The 19,737-nt window shown below is 32.3% G+C and overlaps 1 long non-coding RNA gene across 1 annotated transcript; it reads left to right on the top strand.

Moving 5' to 3' along the window:
* The first annotated feature begins 136 nt into the window (after positions 1-136).
* LOC134233677 (uncharacterized) lies at positions 137-16,340 on the top strand. The gene is made up of 3 exons (XR_009985044.1): positions 137-310; positions 15,608-15,825; positions 16,217-16,340. It is a non-coding gene; the product is annotated as an uncharacterized LOC134233677 (long non-coding RNA).
* The last annotated feature ends 3,397 nt before the right edge of the window (positions 16,341-19,737 follow it).

Raw genomic sequence — 19,737 nt, 5'->3', positions numbered from 1 at the left:
ATTCTCAAAACTGACAATATGTTTACTTTTATCTGATTTTTTACTCAACATATTTCACAGTGCTTCATTTCATTCCACATTGCAAATGTTAATAGTTTTTCTGGTATTTAAAAATGATATGATTTTGGGGGGTTTGCATCTACAGTTTTGGATGATTGATTAATCAATTTCTTATAATTTAAGGAATCCTTCCAACTCCGTGATGTCACAGATGATGTCAAGGAGATTGTGAAATGTGTGAACGATCTGACCGTCAATGGAAGACGGGGAAACGACTACACCCTTATTTACTTTGTGGATATATTTAGAGGTAAAGATAGATTACGGAGAATCTTTCTCAGAAACCATTTGTAGTCACTGTGGAAACCATTTGTAGTGGAACCTCATTAATCTAGAACTTGTTTTTTCAGCAAATTGTCTGGATTATGAAATATCTGGATTAATGAGAAATATACATGTTTTAATAATTTGAATTCTGCTACCTACAAATTTTGTCTGGAAAGCTAATCTTCTGCACGGCCAGGAACACGTTAAGATCCAAGACAGTACCGTTGTCAGAAACATTTAAAGTTAAGCACTAAAAATGGCTCGTTGTCATGAAAATACAGGTAAGGTTATGACAAAAACTGTCCGGTGTCATTACTTTAGAAGACAGGTCGTGAGCAGTTTTTCATTTTTTAAGTTAAATAATTTCAACCAATGTCTGAAATTGCAATGGGGAACAGGACTTACATCCCTTTTGGTGTTGAATGAATTTCAGCCGTTAAAATGAAGTAATAAAAGAGGAGTTTGCGTTGGCGATATTAAACCCTAGTGAAATCAAACGTGGATTTCATTCATTTTCCTTCTGAGATGTTATATTTTTTGTAAATGTAATATCATATATATACCAATTGATGCAGTCAGTATGAAGACATGATATAAGCATTTACGGGAAAAAATAAAACAAATTATAACTGAAATATTTGATTTATTATAAATTATGTCCGTTGTCATGACAAGATACGAAAATTCAGTCCGTTGTCATCGGTCCGTTGTCGCTACTTTACTGTACGTATACACTATAAAGGAGGTTGATTTTAGTTTTTTTTTAATGCTTTGATAAATTTCAAACATGCCTTCAATGGGTGAACTAATTAGTCATGAGAAACTAAACGTATGCCATTTTGTATATTCCATATAATGTTCAGCTTTTGTTTGTCATACATATGGGCTTCAGCCTTTTTCCTTAAAAAACTAATTTCAAAGTGAAGGAAGAAATATGCACGCTAACTCTCGATTCCTGCCTACATTTTGCACTCATTTTGTCTAATACTAATGGCAATTTGGCCATAAAATCGTTTTTATTACAAAGAACAGTTAAGTACGGCTCCGTGTAAAAATCATGCAGAAGGTGATTCATGGGGGGTTTCAGAATTTCTTCAAACTTTGCATGTTGGTAGAGTATGCTAAGATACTCCCAAAAATATTATATATTTTTTTTAATTCTGCCATTGGTATCCATGGCAACCGATAAACTGTTTTGGGCAAAAAATGGCTGAAATTTCCTCTAAAAACAGGCAAAAATACCAATAATGAAGATTAAATGAAAAGAAAACTAAACAATAAAACACATTTATGTTTATTTCTTATTAAATTACAGCATGAGTAGTTACTATCCATATCTAGTCAAAATATTTTTATGACCAGTAATGTGTTCTAATTTTAAGCTAAAAAGGGGAGATAATCCATATTGGCAAAAAATGTAAAATATCCATTTTTTAGGATTTTTATCTATCAAAAAAATCTAAAAACCCCACAGCCAAACTAAAAAGCCATGCTAGTTTCATAGAGACTATAGTCTAAAGTCAATAAAATTATTAAAACATTTTTGTGCAAATGATTATTAATTTCCCAAAACAACTGATGAATTTTGTACAAAAATGGTAATTTCACTTTTTTTGTCACAGTCCAATATATGCCATATATGTTTGCATGTAAAAAATAAATAGCATTTCAAAACCATATTTTTATATTTCCATTTTCAAATACAATCAAATCATTTACTTTTCATAATTAATCCAAATATTACCATGTCCAATAATAGTTTTTAATTTTAAGCTGAAAGGGGGAGATAATCCATGTCGAGAAAACATGAAATTTTCAATTTTAAAAAGATTTACAGCTAAATTCAGCTATATGATAAAAAATTTAAAGAAAAATACACTACAGCCAAACAGAAAGGCAGTGTTTATTTCCTAGACACCATACCTTATGGCAAATAAAATATTAAAAACATTTTTGTGCAATTGATTATTAATTTCCAAAAGCCATTGAAGAGTTTTATACAAAAAATGGGAAATTCACTTTATCGTTACGGTCAAATAAATGTCATGTATATATTTATGCATGTTAAATTATAAATAGCATCTCAAAACAATTTCTTTATAGTTCCAAATCCAAATACAACACAATTATTTATTTTCATTAATCAAATTATATCTATATCTACAGTATTATTTCTAATTTCAAGCTGAAAAGGGGAGATAATTCATGTTGACAACAAACAACAAAATATCATTTTTTGAGGATTTCAGTTATCAAGAAAATAAAATATATCTATGATTTAAAAAATAGCCAAACAAAAAGGCTGAGTAGGTTTCATAGATACCATACCCTATGGAAAATAAAAAAAAATCGTGTGCACAAAAATCATTGTGATTAATAATTTCACCAAAAAAAGAAGTAGCATCATCTTTTGTCAGAGTCCAATATATATACACCATGTACACACGTCAGTACATGTTTACATGTAAGAATATCAGTTTACATTTTAAAATAAATTCCTTTACATTTCCAAATTCAAATACAAAACAAATTATTTTTTCTTTAATGAACAGTAAAATGTAAAAAAAACATTTGAAAATATTAATCATATTAATATTGATTATTAGATACATTTATCATATAATCATTGTATATGTAAACACAATTTTTAAAGTTTTACATCTTTGTAAGGTGCAGGCATGCCACTCAGAATATCACTAATCTCCCCTGCTTCTCTTCTGTAGTAAGTGACTGTCCTTTGTTTGTTAGCCTCTTCTAAAAGCACTTAAGATCCTTGGGTAGAGAATTGCTGCCTGATTAACATTATCCAAAGTACCGTCATAGAATCCACTGAACTCTAATCTCTGCTTTTTGACAGCTTTAAATATCTTATTTTACACTATTCCTAAAATAATAATTACAATATACATGTACATGTACTTATCATTCATCAATTTAGAATTCTTTAGTTTATGCTACATTGTTATTAAGGTAAAAAATGGTTATTTTGATTTTATACATTACTTTACATGGAATATCAAGTTTATATAATGCAGTAATTTCATTAAAAATCTATAAATGGTTGCATGACATATATTCTCCCACCTTTGGAGTCTTATTAGTTGGTGGTGTTCAATGATGTTTTCTTGCTGTCTGTAATAAATAGTGTAACCTTTTCCTTCAAAACCATGATGCAGCCCATCGCATACATTCTGTGAAAATAAAATGGGGTTTAATTCATCTAAAAAACAATAATACTAATTTATGAAATACAGTAAAACAAAGTTATAACAAAGTCACCGGGACCTATGAAATTACTTTGCTACATCAATTAGTTATATCCATATAAGGAATTTGTTAAATTTATATAGCTGGGGATCTAAAATAACTTCGCTATATCTGTGAATTCGCTATATCCGTGTTCGTAGTAAACGAGTTTTGCTGTATGTGAAATATCTTTTCTACTAGTGTATTTTTCATCATTTGCAATATGTCTCCAGTTTTAACTTTAGTACAATTTAAACAGAATCTACACTACTTGAGGCTTCTTCTAATGAATTCCATATCAGTACAATATTAATCATGGCTTTGCTGTTCTAGGGAAGATTCTCCCCTATATATTGCAATGTGAAACTTTGATCCCCATTGTGGCCCCATCCTACCCAAAGGGGGGTTTAACTTAACCAATTTATTATACACTACATCACCAGAGAATGCTTCCATATCATCACTTTGCTGTTCTTGAGAAGATTTTAAAAGATTGTTACTTAAACCATTCCAAGTTTTCTATCTATTTTTTAAGATCCATGTGTGCCTTGGTTTTGAATCCCAATGAGAAAAGCCCTTTATTTTTCATTCAAAAGTCATGACCAAGGTCATGTTTTTGAAAAGTTTTTCATTTTCAGTTGGGTGTCATATCTGTAATCTGTTACAAATCTGTTTGCCTGTGACAAAATTTGTGCATCTCAGGCGGTTGAGCAACAGTTATTTCAAACACTGCCTTAACCATACCATCATACTTATTCATGCCTCATTGCACATAGGGGAGTGCACAGTAACTTAAACAGGTCTAGACGACAAGATTATTTGATGACACATCAGCTTAAATTTGCATGTAAATTGGCTATCAGTTTTCTTTACATAGTTTTAGACAGCAGCACAAGGTGCACAATTATCATTTAACCCCTCAATCAAATATCAAAAGTAAGACATCCAAACATCACAAGGTTTGTACGGTACGTATTGGAAGCAACTACAGTGGTACCTCATTTATCCGGACGCTTTGGTTCCTAGTCAAATTGTCCAGATATGTGAAGTGTCCGGATACCTGAATTACCAGTTAAACAAGACAAAATAACGTTGAAAATTTTCGTTTCGATGAAAAATCGTCCGAATACTGAAGCATTTGGATATCTGGCGTCCAGATATCTGAAGGTTCACTGTATTTATTATCTAAAACTACAATTTTAAATGTGAGCATCGAGCAGTGTCTTTGGAAACTAATCTTTCAATTTTGGCTGTATAAAGTAAAAAAAGAAACTCTATTGTTTTTGGTGATGAAATAAATAAAGTATGCAGTAAATCGACGAAAACCGTGTGTCGCTTCTGATTTGTATTAACAAATAGTAGACTGTCATGCTTGGGCGGCGCGTCGATTTACCCAAATGGACCCAAATGGAAATCAAATGGAATATTAAATACCTATTATCGTATTTTCATACATATTTACAGTGGACCCTCATTTATCCAGACGCTTTGGTTCCCAGTCAGTTTGTCCGTGAAGCATGCGGATATCTGAATCACCAGTTAAACAAGACAGAATAACATTTTAAAATTTCGTTCCGATGAAAAATCGTCCGGATACTGAAGCATCCGGATATCTGGCGTCCGGATATCTGAAGGTCCACTGTATAATGATGAAAATAAATGAACTTACAGTAATAAATGGATTTTTTTTCCCTATTATTCTCTAATATTGTATTTTGAAACATGAAGTTTTGATGATTTTCTATATACCGGCAAAATTATTTGGGGGTAGGGGCAGGGGAGGGAGGTTGGGGTTGGCATGCCCCCCCCCCAATCTATTCCTACGGCCATAGAAACTATCAAATACTTCAGTTTTGTATTCAATTATGTTCAATAGTTATTACAAATAGAATTAAATCGGATTTTTAAAAGTACAATTGAAGAAAAAATGATATTTAAATATTCTCTTTTTGTTTTAATTTTATTATTTTCTAATATTTTAAATCAGTAAAACTAAAAACTTGAGAATTCGATATAATATATATATTTTATATTCCATTTGATTTCCATTTGGGTCCATTTGGGTCCATTTGGGTAAATCGACACACCCTGTTTGGGGACTCATTCAATTAATTTTAGAATGCTAGAGTAGAGACAAAAACATTGTGCTGAAAATTACCTTCCATTAACGGTAGTGTACCCGAGCTCTTAAGAAAATGGAAATTCGTCTTTTGCTTAATTAAAAGTATTCAACAGCTGCAATACTACAAGTATCTATGATTTTTGCTTTTTTTTTTAAAGACTCATAATACATTGTCATATAGGACTTGTAAAGTAAAATAATTTTGACTGCATATAAAAAGCTTTACCAAGCTATTTTGAATAGATTAATAGTGAGTGCAGCAAGGGTTGCAAAGCGATGCACGTAACTGCGAGCTCTGATGACAACGCCTGGGCAAAGAGAAAATTCAGACTACTGCACATTCATTCCAAAGAATTTTTTACCACAGTAATTTAGACCCACAATGCATCGCTTCATACACAAACTCTAAAGCAACATTCTTGCGAGAATAACAACAAAAGTTAAACGAATAATAAACTTAAGCTTGTCTTGATTTAAGGAATTTATCTGTTTATTGCAGAAAGATAGTCATAAACTGATTGAAATCAGCCTTGTTCAGGCTTCTGTTTGGTAAAGCAACATACAAACGACGTCATATGACGTAAGAATCTAATACGCACCGAATGTCACGTGCAGATTTACATGTCCAATCTAAATGAAAATGGATAAGTATATGCGCTCGCCCTAACGGTCACACCGTCAACATATTAAAGCTCATAACGGGTAACACTAAAATACGCCTGCCGACGCCTGCCAGAGGAAAATATGCCTGCCGAGAAAATCTAAACGCCTGCCGTTTTATTAATGGAATAAATTTGTTTTTTGTTAAATATACAGTGGACCTTCAGATATCCGGACGCCAGATATCCGGATGCTTCAGTATCCGGACGATTTTTCATCGGAACGAAATTTTAAAATGTTATTCTGTCTTGTTTAACTGGTGATTCAGATATCCGGATGCTTCACATATCCGGACAAATTGACTGGGAACCAAAGCGTCCGGATAAATGAGGGTCCACTGTATTACTTTTTAAGACCCTGTAGTTGATGTTTTAGGAAACAAAAATAATTTTAAAAGCACAGAATGGTGTTTATTTTAATCGTTTTAAAGTTTGCATACGGCGTGAAGCACGCCTGCCGAGAAAATCTAACGCCTGAGGTGTTGTTTCTCTAATTTTTCATTACAATATTTGATATACTACTTTTAAAAATTATTTGGTTAACATTTGACAAAAAATTAATCTGAAAAAAATTTTGAATAATTATATATTTCATTTATTTAGTTTTTGATACGAGAGTATGTAGTATTAAAGGAGATAACTTTTACCTGACCATAGGAACTGCTGTGTGAAGACCACGGACATCATGTTTTTCTTTCTTTTTTAAATAAAAATATTATTGATTTCGTATTTCTTTATAGAATTTACAATGGCTCAGGAGCACATATGCAGTAAAAAAAAGGCGTTTTACAGGTAGTTGTTTTGAATCAGAATCTGAAATATTCAATGTTGATCTTTTTAAACATCAATTGATGATATAATTATTATTTCAGGTTATATTAACTTATTATATGCAACAAAGTTATAAAAATAAATACAAATATTTACAGGTAAGAGAAAGGGTATCATGTAAACAATTCATACATATCCATGTATACATCAAGCAGAGAAGGAAATAAACGAAATGAGTAAGAAAATCAGCATGTACATATGACATGTGTACAAAATATCGTTTAATACCTGTATGTTCAAATCATTCTTTCTCATTCATTTGGAGAAAAGGAAGATAAGGTAAATCAAATTCTAAAGAAAAAATAAAACAACACATGCAGGCACTTGATGTTCCACACATTTCGTAAAAAAAAAAAAAAAAAAAAAAAAAGGAACCCTAATAATTCGGTATGTGGTTTTATTTTATTATCTTTTTCAGATATGTAACGTCAAAGAACAGTCTGTAGAGTAAAATTTACTGAAAACATGATGTGTTTATACCATGTACTATGATGCAACATGTATAAGCGATCTGGGCTGTCATGGAAATAAACAAAACTTTTAAAAAGTTAATGATTTTCAAAATATAAAACACGTTATTTTTAATCTTAATTAACATTTCAAAGTTTCACAATATTTCTTCATCAAGGCAAAGAACTGGATGATTTAATAAAAGTGATGAAAGTAATCTATTTTATTCATTTATTTCAATTAGAGAAAAAAATAATCCCTCGAAAGTTCCAAATATTCTCGCTATATATTACTGTTCTATCAAAATTCATTATTGTTAAAATTTGTTTACAATGATATGAATGTCTGAATTCGTGTTTACTGTGTATACACGGACTTCAAATCTCAATGAAACTTAATTATCGATCTTCCTGTATACCCCACCAGTACGTAATATTATGTGGTATTACATAATTAGGTACATGAGAAGTGAGAAGATTGGCACGTGCGCTATACACACTCCAAGGTGGGATATTATGAACCAGAGCCACAAAATCAGAATTAGTAAATTTTTACATATCTGGTTAAATAAATGAATTTTAAGAAAATTTGGATGAAGGAAATTCCAAATTTAATACAAATGCATGTTTATCAAACTATTGAAAAGATCGTCGATGTACATTCGAATGTTGCAATTTTGACCTGACTGAGAATGTATTTAAAATCCAGTAACAAAAAAGAAAAATCAATATATGGAAGCAATGAAAATATATAATAACTAATTGACGTACTTTTATTATTCTTTTATCTGTTTAATACATAAGAATTATCCCAATTTTTAAATAAGTATAATGCAGAAAAACAGATTATAAAGAAAACAGTTATACGTATAATGTACCACACAAACTATATACGCCCCAGAGCTGCAAATATTTTTTTTTCTTTTCAGTTCAGTATTGTAGAAATTGTTAAAATTGTTAGTATTGTAGAAATTGTTATAATGGTTAATCTGTATCGTGAATCAATTTACATGTATCTTCGTGAATGGTTTACGTGGGGTTTTTTTTCTTGTCTATGATTCGGCTCTTGGACATATCTAAATAAATTTTCAAAATAACATAAAAATATTTATTTTGAATTAATTTGTTTTACATACATCAGCTTCAATGTTTAAAAAAGTAAGTAATTACGTCTTCTTAGACGAACAGAAAATATGAGGAATTATAAAGTATTGTGAAGTATGAGTTATCTCCTTTAATATTACTGCAAAACTCGAGTAGATTTTTATTAATAATTATCAAATATTTTATCTTTCCTTTTTGATTAGTTTATAATTAACTAAAGTAATATATATTTTTTTAATAGTTCATAATAAAAGAAACAATACCGCGGGCATGTAGATTTTCTCGGCAGGCGTGCTCTGCGACACAAGCAAATTAGAAAACGAATAAAACATCGAACATGTGCTTTTAAAATTATTTTTGTTTGGTAAAACATTAAGTAAATAGTCTATTAAAATGATATATGTAATAAAATATATCTTTAATCAATTGATAACACGGCAGGCGTATAGATTTTCTCGGCAGGCGTATTTTCCCCTGGCAGGCGTCGGCAGGCGTATCTTAGTAGGACCGCTCATAACATAGCTATTTCAAGCTACAAAATTAATTATCTTAATCAAGAAATTGTTCTGCAGTGTTCTGGACCTGATCTTACCTGGTCAAATGTAACTGTCCAAATGTACATTATCTTCCCTCTCCAAGTCGAGTAAGCTGACAATATCGGACTGCCACCCCTCTCTGAGAGTTTACTCTTGGACTCTGGTGGATTACCGTAGAATTTAAACTTCTGAGATAGATCACAAGGTGTCAGTAGGCGAGTACATTTCGGGAGAACGTCAACAAGGTCAATATACTAATCAACACGACACATGGCTATACTTTTGCCCGAAAACTATGCCTAATCTGTTCTTGTAGAATCCTTTCAACCAATTTATGTCACTTCACCCATATTTTTGCAATAAACATCAGAGGATGCGTCAAAATAACTTTGCAGCGTACAGCTAACCATGGAGGCTGCCATTTTTTTTTACTAGCGCCACCTATGTAAAATTGCAAAGGGAGATAACTCATTTGAAGAATCTTGACAAATTCTCGATTTTAAACACCTTGTATCTTTTCAATACTTCGTTTGCACAAAAATATTAAAGTAATTTTTTATTAAGCCTTCCATGTTCACTTGAATTATATATTAAGTTTTTGTACATCTTCTAGGGTTTTAAAGATATTCTTTTCTGAAATAGGCATTATTTGCACACTATCTATACAAAACTACACCTCAAGTACTTTATCCCTGGCTATATGAAAAAAGAAGAATTATTACAAAATCAACTGTTTATATTCATTTTAGACCCAAATGAATATATTAAACCCAATTTTATTGAATTTGAAGATGGTCGATGAATCACCTTTTCTGTACTGTCTGCATGATTTTTACACGGAGCCGTACTTAAGTGGTAATTGATGATACCAGCGCTAAATAGTGAATTATCCCTATTCCAAGCTCTTAATCAAAGTACTGAAAGTACTGAAAAGCGGTTAGCATGCTTTCATCTAATATGTACCGAAAAAGTGCATAAAATGATGATATTTAAGTATGCATATCTTTGTCCAATATCATCAGAGAAGAAAAACCCAGACATTCTGTTTTTGTAATACTTTACTCAATAGTAAAACCAATAACATTCCAAACTGATGTCACAGTTGGATGCAATCTAATCAAAATTAGATGTTCCGAATCCGCTACTGCTTCTCAAACATCTAACAACATCCTATTTGGGGTCATGTAAGAGTGAATCTTCGATTAGGCAAAGAAAATGGTTCCTCCGAAATCCTGGCTAATAGTTCAGATGGGTTTCTTGTTTTCACCACCCAACCAAAACACCCGAGGAGTTTTGTAGTAAAAAGATATGCATTGCAAAAGTTGTGTTATGTATGACGTGTGGGGTATCTTGTATAGCTTGTGCTCTTTTGTTTGCATTATTCACGTTTAGATACCCAGACTGCATGAAATTTATTCCAAAATTACTTTAATTCAACGTAAAACAGTATCAATAATGATGATATGTAGCCGTGGAATTAATTTGAGAACTGTTTACCGAGGCTTGAATCTACAAGGCCAAAGTGTTTGTGTTTACTTGTACATGTATTCATAATTGAAAGGTCGCTCTGATGTCACCCCGAATGGGATGTTAGATGTTTCAGAAGCGGAAGCGGATTTGGAACATTTAAATGAATTTTAATAAGATTGAAATGCATGTTTCAAAATTTAAACATGAGATTTCTTCAGTTTGAAAGACAGGAAGTGCATTTTTAAAAATTCCTTCTTGGTGGCATCCAATTGTTTTCTGGATAAAAAAAAATTATGTTGATGTTCAAAATTTCATTGTCTTTTATTCTCTATTGAATCTGAAATTAGGTGATTGTAAAGCCTACTATAACAAACAACTAAAAAAATGACAAGTTAATTTCTTTAGATTAATGGATTCGGAGTAGTGTAGATCTACAGCTGGCTAGTCAGAGAAAAAAATGATGGCTGAGGAGAGACTTTGTAAATGAATTGATATCAGAGAGATTCAGTTGTGTAGGCTCATCGTGGCAATATAATTAACCTGTCAATGAGGGATGCTTACTTTTTCTAGGCAACGGATCCCACCTCTTGAACTTTCAGGAGTCAGCTTTTCTTCTAAAATCGATCATTGATCATTCTGTATTTTGATACAGATACTGAATACTTCCTTTAGTTATATTATAAACTACTACTTCTACGGGAAGACTGGCGAGTAAACAAGATTATCAATCTTTATGAAATATATTTTATTGACTTTTCAAATAAGTAAATGTTCGAATAAAGTAAATGGTATATGAGAATCATTTGAAAGAAGTCTTGCACAATATAAGGCACAATATCTAGATAAGGACATATAAGGTGTTTTTCTCATATACTTTTCATGCAATATTGTTCTCAAATAAAACATGAAAAGGAAAGTTAGGTAATCAATCAATACTAGTATTTAAAAATTCAAATGTACATTATAAATCAGTGTAACTTAAGAAGTTATCAGTGTCACTTTCTTCAATATGTCGGTTAAACAATATACACTGATTTCTTTTCTATCAATGTGTCTCTAAACACCTGTATTTTAATTTTATTCTTCTCAAACGTTTAAAACAATAATCGACAAATTGGACAAATTCAAATTTTAAAAGTATTTTCACAGCTAATAATACGTTCCCTAGGAATTGATCAAATTTTCAAAACTTATAAATAAGCATTAAGTATATATTTTACATTTTTGCTAATTGCCGAAATTTTTCATACCTCATTCTTCTGTGAAAATAATATCGGTTGATTTTTAGAAGATGATCACAATGCTGATTAAAATTAGTAATCCCTTATGATCGATTGTTATAAATTATCAAAGACGGAGTAGAGAATTTATCCCTGGGAGCAGAGCTTTTATAATCTGTTTATTAGACAGAGAAGAAAAGAGAAGAAAAACAAACGTTTTATAGTGGAGGTAACCCTATTGTTTCCATAAAACGTTACGAAAAGTGTAAAACTTACAGATGCGTTCGGTGTTTTTATAAAAGCGCTTTTCAGGTATTAACTTAATAAATGGTGTTTCTTAATACTTTGGCAAGGAAAATCAAACTCGATCGAGAGATTTGCTGATGTTTTTGCAGTCTGTAATAACCTCCAACTTGCTGTATAATAAACTTTCAAAAATAAACTAACAGCAATCTGACTAAAGCCAGACCTCTATTTACGCTATCGCAGGTCTGGCTTTAGTCAGATTGAACTAACAGTTGCCAGAAATCGCGATCGCGCGATACACATGTAATAAGGACCAAATTTTCAGTTCTTAAAAGTAAGTGTTGTAAGTATTGTCAATGCTAATGTCAATACTAATAAGAATTCGATATAATCGTTATAATAGCCACTCTTCATACACAGCATATACTTCGTTAGTACGAAGTGATATAGTAGGGGCTGGCTTTAGTCAGACTTCACAGCATATTGTCAATCTCTAACCAGGGGGCGTATTACGCCGACAGTATACAAATCATTTGCTGAAGTTACCGTTGTCGATAGGTAGGTCCTTGTGGAAGTTTCCGGTTTTGGTTGCAGAAGGATAAGGTTACGAGCGATAAAGCGATGCCGATAGGTAGCGCCTTATGGAGGTTTCCGGTTGCCGACACATGCCATATAGCGGCTAGCGAAGCTAACCGCTTAAAAAGGGGGCGAGGGTAGACGATATTCTCCATTGAAAGATCACCATATTTTGAAATAGCCTTGGATATGATTAAATGTACCTAGTATATTTTCTTATGTTTTCGGCAAAGAAATTATAAAAATAAATGTATTAATAAAATGTAATGTTTCAGTTGTAAATCGCTTCGAAATTGGTGAAAAAATAAGCATTTAAATATCAGCCTGACAGTGCAGTAAAAAATAACCAAACACAGATATGCAGTTTTGTCGATTATTTCATTCACTTGAATGGCATAAAGTAAAATTATAAGAAACCATTAAGGGGGATCACCTGATATTAAACAAAACAAGATAAAACATGAACATAGGTGCATGAAAGGTACAAGTAAGATCCCCCTGAGACTGACTAGAAATTTACATGCAGTGAAAATAACAGTTTACATGTAAATATGCATAAAATATAACATAAATAAGTTAATCCTTGGAGGCGTCCAAACAATTGCACCAATCCCAGATGACAAGTTACTACTATAAGAAAAATCGTATTTTGACCAGATTGCAAAATAATACAAAAATGAACCCATAAAAAGGAGGGGGGGGGGTCCATCGCACTAACAGGGTTACAGAAATGGCGCAACAAAAACAAAGATTTTTTTTCGATTAAAAAAATCCGTAACCATGGTTACTACCCGACGGTTTAAGATTTAATAGATTTCTCATAGCGGCTTAAATTGAATTATCTGTGATAACTTTGTTTTTCTTTTTGTCGTTTTTTGTCTTTAAACATATCTATGATAATATTGTTTTTGTCGTTTTTTGTCTATAAAGTATACAAATCCCCCCCCCCCCTTGAAAAACAAAAAGCTTTGGTTTGAATTTTTTTAATAAAAATAGTCCATATCACCTGTAAAAAAGAATTTTTGTTTCACGGGGGGGGGGGGGGGGGGGGTCCGTTTTTCGTTGATTTCTTTTGTGAAAAACAAAAGTTTTACCAAATTTTTATGGTTATCTCTCTTTGTTTTCCCAAATAAGTAATGTTTTGTGAAAATTTATATAATACTCTATGAAAAAAAATATATATTAAAAATCCTTCGAATATGTTAACTTTTGAAAATTATAACTTTAATTGGCGGTGGGCGGAAAAACAATATGTATTCAAATATTATATCATCTGTTATTATATATATTATATTATATTTTAACATTGAGAAAATATTCAAAGATTTTATGCAAACGTTAATTTAAGAGCTTATATCTCAAAGTAAAAGATTCGAGTCATTGGTTCATATTTCTCTTCATTTTGAATAAATTTCCTTGCCTATTCAAAAAAAATCTTTTAGGAGTGAACATCCTCTGTCTACCGTTTACACCTACTGTGTGCCCCTTGTCTTGATCGGGAAATGTACCGGGAAAAATCCGTCAATGTGTAAAAAATTGCCTAATAATTACTATGAAAAACGTCAGTCAGCATTTGACTCCATGATAAATTGTATTTGCTGACAAGATCATTGCTTCGACCAAGGAACTTATGAAATTATGACTTTCTAAAACAAGACTTTTGATATTCTTGTTTCAGTAACTTGTTTGTCAATAATTTAATACGTATTAAAAATTTCTGTATTTTTAAGTTTTTGTAGATCCAATATTTTATTTTTGTTTTCCTGATAATATTTCAGGAATTGTTATACCTTTGCACTCTATATATTAAAAATCATTAGAGAATGGTACGCACGTTCAGTTATATACACTATTCCTAAGACGACCCCCCAAAAGATTAAAAAATTTCTGCAATATGCTTTCTCTTTCTTAAGAGTACATATACATTTGATCATTTTTGTTATATACGTATTTATTGATCAGTCTGACTAAAACCAGCCCTTACTATTTTACTTCTAACAAAGTGAAATAGGGACTAGCTTTAGTCAGACTGTTTTATTGATAAACTTATATGTTAAGAAAAAGACACCGGACGAGGAAAACTTAACATGTACTGACAACGGACATTTTGCTTTTAAATTGCGATTTCTTAAAGCCTGCTATAAAGAATAGGCTCTCAGTTGCCTAACACATGTAAAATTAAGTTTTTCTTCATATTTCAAAATAAAAGGACCATTTTGATAAATTTTATGTAAGAAATATTAAATTTTCAGACTGACGATCATGACTTCACACATGGGCATGTGATTGCCAACGCAAACTCCTCTTTTATTACTTCATTTTAACGGCTGAAATTCATTCAACACCAAAAGGGATGTAAGTCCTGTTCCCCATTGCAATTTCAGACATTGGTTGAAATTATTTAACTTAAAAAATGAAAAACTGCTCACGACCTGTCTTCTAAAGTAATGACACCGGACAGTTTTTGTCATAACCTTACCTGTATTTTCATGACAACGAGCCATTTTTAGTGCTTAACTTTAAATGTTTCTGACAACGGTACTGTCTTGGATCTTAACGTGTTCCTGGCCGTGTTCTGGATAACCAAGATTCCTCTGCATTTTTTTTACTGTATGTGACTTATTTCTAGTATTACTTAAGATAGCAAAGTGTTGTCAACATTACATTCAGTTATTTTTACAGTAAAATGGCAAACAAACTTTACCGCTGTCTAATCCATATTCACACCTGTATTTACTATAGTTTTATCACCAATATTTGCATTTAGTTAAGTGCATACCATACTGTATGACAATTATGCAAACCAAATTTACATTTCAAGGAGCTAAAACTGGTAAAATTTCTGATGCCGGACATGATAGAATACCCCTTCATGGTCGTGGTAAAAATTACAGCAGGGCTGATGCTGAAAGACTACTAAGAAATTTGGTTATTGACGCCATTTTACATGAGGATCTAAAAATTACTGCGGCAGACACCACGGTTTTTTATATCAGGCTTGGACCTAAAGCCAACGATGTGATGATGGGTAAACGCAAGGTAGGGCTCCCCAACAATATCATGTATGGAGGGAAATATCTTCTAATTTAAAAAAAAAAGAACATTAAAGTGGTTTTATATGTGGAATGCAGATGTTTTTGAGAATGGACATGATGTACAAAAAATGCTTTGATTTTTCTACCCTCATTATCTCAAATAGATCTATCAAGGTTTTTTTCTCATTCCTATCAAGTTCAAGAAATGAGATTTTACTCTGATTGTTTTTAAAGCAATATGATTTATTCAAAATTCATTATTAACGAAAGTGTAGATGACATGGCAGAGCTGACAGGCTTTTTGAGTAGTCAGTCATGCTGGTCCACCTGAATTTTTTTCTGTGTTTTTTCACTGTTTACACACATTATCTTTCTGAAAAATAAATTTTTTACAGGTAGAGTTACAGGTACAGGGCAGTAGGAAGAGAACTGAAGTGGCTAAGATCGGTAAAGAACCTGTCAGTAAACGTGAGAACGTGATCGAAGAATGTCTCAACGAACTGCTAGAAATGGCAAAGACAATTGGTAAGGTTGAATTCGAATATTGTCTAATTCTATGCTAGTTTCTGTGAAAAGTGTGATATTTCTCTGATCAGTTATTCAATATACAATTATGGACTGTTTAGAAGGGAGACATCACCAATTATCAGGTCTGAGTAGGGTTGTCACCCGAGGGCGCTTGCGCCCGAGGGTGACAACCCTACTCAGACCTGATAATTGGTGATGTCTCCCTTCTAAACAGTCCATAATAGTTTTATTATCCTGAAGAATATACACTTATCAATCAGATAGAGTAGAAAATAGTAATCAAACCTCTTGTTCTCTTCTACTCTGCTCCGATTCCATACAGTTTTCAAAATATGTCAACAGGCAACTTTGACGTCATCGTTAGAATTTATTGTTTACCGATCCCGTATGTTTAGCCATTGTACTTATAAAGAGGAGTTATCTCGCCTAAACCACTGTAATTTTATTCAAAGGGCGACAACACAGTTGTAACTCTGCCTGCTCGCTTACACTATTTCAATGTCATCTGAAGGGAGATAACAGTTGTCACCCTGCGCGTGAGGGAGACATCACGAGTTGTCTCCCTGCACGTGACCTGCTCTAAACCAATCAGATTGACTGTATAATTCTGAAGGATAATAATATTGATTATCTAATAGCAATAGCAATGAAAACAAATTAACATCACTGTTACAACTACATTTGTGAGTTGGTATTATGATGAGACACACACTATAAATCTATTATAATTGTTAAAAATATGTATGACTACACAATGAGAAATTTTGGTTGTCTCACTATGTAGTTTGACTTTCTCCTCTGTGCATGAATTTAAAATTAGGCTAGTTGACAAACTTTGCAAGTGAGTGATACATCTAAAGATACGGATTTCTTAAAAATTAAACATTAAATTTTCTTTTTTCATTATATTGAAGAAAGATTAAGCTTATAGTTCTTCATTTTTTGCAGCTGCATGCTGAGCATGGCCTACGTAACTACACAACTGTATTCCCAATTTTAACTCTGCGACAGTTGGCAGAAAAGACTCCACTAACTGTAGACTAGATGACAGCAAGTGTAGATTGATTGCCGAAAGCCAAAGTCAAGAAATACGGAGCTGAGAGATTCCTGGAAATCACCAAGAATTATAATCTAATCCTCTCAAATAAGTTAATAACGCTAATCCGCATATTCCAATTTGTGACATAGAATTCAAATTCACTTTAAGAAATATATATTTTAAAAAAGAAGGTCAGCTTTGTAAAATATAGGTTTAGATAAATTATCATACTCAATTTTTCTTTTTGTCTGCTAAAATCAATCTGATCAAAATCAGATCCTTTGATCTGCTCTCATAGATCGCTACACAGGGATCTGAAGAAACCCCATTCAGGGTCATCTCCTGATGACATCTCAATTATCCAATCAAACATTCACTTCCAAGAATTTAGAGTATCTCAGAATTCGGTTACAGAAGTAAAAACCCAGATGACACACGAACGGAAAATCATGACCTAGTTTCCGTAGCTTGCTAAGAGAATGGCTACAGTCTTTTCTTACGGATATATAATAAGTACTTGCTTTTAACTTGGTTTTTAGCTCTTTCTTTGGCACAAAACAATAATATCTTCTCCACAGCTACTTTCTCTTCTACATTCATTTTCCCAAATGTCATTTAAATACGATCTCTCTGATTGGTCAAAATTTTAATGAATATTTTTATTAGAAAGGTCATCAGGAGATGACCCTGAATGGGTTTTTTTCAGATCTTTGTGTAGCAATCTATGTGAGCAGATCAAGGGATTTTATTTTAATCAAATTGTGCTTTAATTGACTTTCTGCATGCTTTTAGTGATCTCCATTCATATAATTTGAATGATGATCACCCTTTGTATGACTTGAATGATCTCACTTTATATTTGATCTCTCCTTGTATTATTCATTTTTTATATTGATTCTTTATCTCCCTTAGCATGATTTGATTAATCTGTATCTGATAGTTTAATTGGTTTGTATACTGTATGCATGGACTGATTCCCTTTATATTTTTTTTAAATTGGTCTCTCAACGTATTTTTTTATCTCCCTTGTTACCCTATCATTGATCCCCTTTGTACCCTATGATTGATCTCCCTTTGTATATTTGATTGATCTCCCTTTGTTCCTTATGATCGATCTCCCTTTGTATATTTGATTGATTTCCCTTTGTTCCTTATGATTGATCTCCCTTTGTACATTTGATTGATCTCCCTTTGTACATTTGATTGATATCCCTTTGTACATTTGATTGATCTCCCTTTGTACCCTATGATTGATCTCCCTTTGGACATTTCATTTTATCTCCCTTTATATGGTGTATTTGATTGATCTACCTTTGTATATTTGATTGATCTCCCTTTGTACATTTGATTGACCTCTCTTTGAACATTAGATTGATCTCACTTTGTAGATTTACAACAAGAGGAGGAGGAGGTGGAATCAGATGTTCCGGAGTGGGAGTCACGTTACTTTGTAGATGAGTCAGCAGGTTCATCTAACACAGGCAGAAAGAGGGGGGCCTACAAAAAAGGTACTTCTACAACATCACTGATTAGTTACATTTATTTACATCTAACACAGGCAGAAAGAGGGGGCCTACAAAAAGGTACTTCTACAACATCACTGATTAGTTACATTTATTTACATCTAACACTGACAGTAAGAGGAGGCCTACATAAAGGTACTTCTACAACATCACTGATTAGTTACATTTATTTACATCTAACACAGGCAGAACGAAGGCTGGAGCTAGAAAAGGTACTTCTACAACATCACTGATTAGTTATATTTATTTACATCTAACACAGACAGAAAGAGGGGGGGGCTACAAAAAAGTACTTCTACAACATCACTGATTAGTTACATTTATTTACATCTAACACAGACAGAAAGAGGGTGGGCTGCAATGATGTTCCAGGGAACTTCAACAACTGTACTTGTACAATGTAAAAGAATTAATTTATGTGTTTTTTAAAAATTAAAGTCATTAAATTCATTAAACTGTTTTAATTCTTAGAGAGGTTTTGGAAGAAAGAAGACAGGAGCTAGGAGTCAGTCAGGTGCAAAGAATTCTGGGTAAGAGGAAATCCAGTATTGGGGAAAAACAAGGGGCAGAGCTTGATAGATAAACTGTACCATTGAACACAGGCACTTGTTTCTGTAATATTTTTTTTACCCATAGTATAATAATAACACAAGGTATCTAACTCTGATTTACACAGAGTACCCACCTCCCTTAGAATCGCGCTCATTTACACTTTCAGAGGAAATACACGGGTAAACTGTTTATACCTTTGTCTTCTACGATAATTTTTCTACACAACCATATCTGACTTGCTTGTCTTTATTTTCTTTTATCTTTGTAATCAGCT

The sequence above is a fragment of the Saccostrea cucullata genome, unplaced genomic scaffold, assembly GCF_032062105.1.
Source record: "Saccostrea cucullata isolate Sc308-1 unplaced genomic scaffold, CSIRO_AGI_Scuc_v1 ctg4020, whole genome shotgun sequence".
Lineage (NCBI taxonomy): Eukaryota > Metazoa > Mollusca > Bivalvia > Ostreida > Ostreidae > Saccostrea > Saccostrea cuccullata.
This window is presented reverse-complemented; position numbering and strand designations above follow the sequence as displayed.